The sequence below is a fragment of the Lepus europaeus genome, chromosome X (genome assembly GCF_033115175.1).
Source record: "Lepus europaeus isolate LE1 chromosome X, mLepTim1.pri, whole genome shotgun sequence".
NCBI classification, from domain to species: Eukaryota; Metazoa; Chordata; class Mammalia; order Lagomorpha; family Leporidae; genus Lepus; species Lepus europaeus.
In genome coordinates this window covers 75,610,699-75,612,752 of record NC_084850.1, presented here as the reverse complement: position 1 = coordinate 75,612,752, position 2,054 = coordinate 75,610,699, and positions in this window count along the sequence as shown.

Sequence of the window (2,054 nt, the reverse complement as noted above, 5' to 3'; positions counted from 1 at the left end):
CTTTCTTTTCCTCCTGGTTTGTGTTAAAGCAGACCAGAGGATGCAAGTCAAGGGAGTGCCCATGTCCCATCTCTAATCTTCGGTGGCCTGAACTACAAGTCTATAGTCACAGGCATGTTCTGTAGTAGTTTTTCTAAGGTAGACAATGCCCATGAGGAAAATTATATTCTCACTTTAAAACTTTCTTTCCCTTTGGTCTGAAAGGGAGGTTTTTTTTTTTTTCTACTTACTGTATACTTCGCTGATGGCGATGTGAATCTAGCTATGAGATTATTATTTAAGCTCTTATTTTGGCTATGCTATTACAGAAAAATGTTAGCCATCTCTTATAAGGTCTAAAGATTAAATTGTGCGTCCTACAGATTCCTTCATAATAGAATTAATTCCCTACCTTGAAGAGAATAGAGAAATGAAAGAACAAGTTGGGCTTAGAATAGAGAAATGAGGGAGCAAGTCCTAGATCACTTGCTGAAAATAGCAATATTACATGAATACTTAGCAAACCGTTTCAACCCTTAGATAAGCACTTAATAAAACATTTACCAGAAGGTCCAATGCCTTCTATAAATTTTAAGAATCATGTATTTGAAAACACCTCTTAAATATCTAAGATGGTGTAGTTTGTTTAACCAGTAAATTTAAGCACAACCATTAAAATGTTTTTAGTTTCTTTCTACCAACAAGTTTAAAACATATGATACACAGATTCAGGTCCCACAAATTAAAATGTATCTTTGATTGATTTTAGCAGCTTAAATTTATGGACAATCTTATCTAAAATGGACAATCTTATCTAAATGACTCTGTCCTTTGTTCTAGACCCTGTCTAGTACACTTGGGCCTCATTCCTTTGTAATCATAACCTCTACTCTACCACCAATGGCTCTACTCCCAACCTATGTGTACTGATGGTCCTCTTCCCCACTTAATGCTGTATAATTGTTCAGACCTGGTAAATGCCACTCTTAGGATCATTGGTTACTATCCTCACCCTGTCTTTTATGACCTTGTCTAAATATGATCAGAGTCGGGGAACTTGGAAGGCTTCCATAGCCTTGGCAACTCATGATGACAGCCTAGGGTGGTTACTGGTGCCATAAACTAGAGTGTCAATTTGTTGGGTCAACAACAGGAGCCACTGTGCGCTTGCTCCTGATGTGGGATCTCTGTCCTTAATGTACTGTACATTTTGATTTAATGCTATAACTAGTACTCAAACAGTATGTTTCACTTTGTGTTTCTATGTGGGTGCAAACTGTTGAAATCTTTACTTAATATATACTAAATTGATCTTCTTTATATAAGCAGAATTGAAAATTAATTTTAATGTGAATGGAAGGGGAGAGGGAGTGGGAGAGGGGAGGGTTGCGGGTGGGAGGGAAATTATGGGAAGGGGAAGCCATTGTAATCCATAAGCTGTATACTGGAAATTTATATTCATTAAATAAAAGTAAAAAAAAAAAGTGTAAAAAATATCAATATTTCAGAGAAAATAATCTTCATGTCCTTTGGAGGATTAGCCAGGTAGATTATACACTCCTAATGATAAACATGATACTTTTATTTTTAAAAAATTTTTTAAAAAGATTTGATTGTTTATTTGAGAGGCAGAGTCACAGAGAGAGGGAGAGATAGAGAGACAGATCTCACATCCTCTGGTTCACTCCGTAAGTGGCTGCAACAGCCAGAGCTGGGTCAATCTGAAGCCTGGTCCTCCACGTGGGTGCAGGGGCCCAAGCACTTGGGTCATTTTCTGCTGCTTCCCCAGGCCAATTGCAGAGAGCTGGATCAGAAGTGGAGCAGCTGGGACTCCAACAGGCATCGTGTTACAAGCAGCGATTTAACCTACTATGTCACAACACCAGCCCCAAATATGCTACTTTTTAAGAAATGTACTTAAAATAATATACACAGAACTTGCTAAATTGAATATTCTTATTTGAGATGTTCAAGATTTTGTATGCTTCAGAGAAATCATTAAGGATGATGAGATTTAGAGTCTATCCTTTCATCCATGTGGAACAGAAAGCTACTAATGTACATCAGCCTTTTTG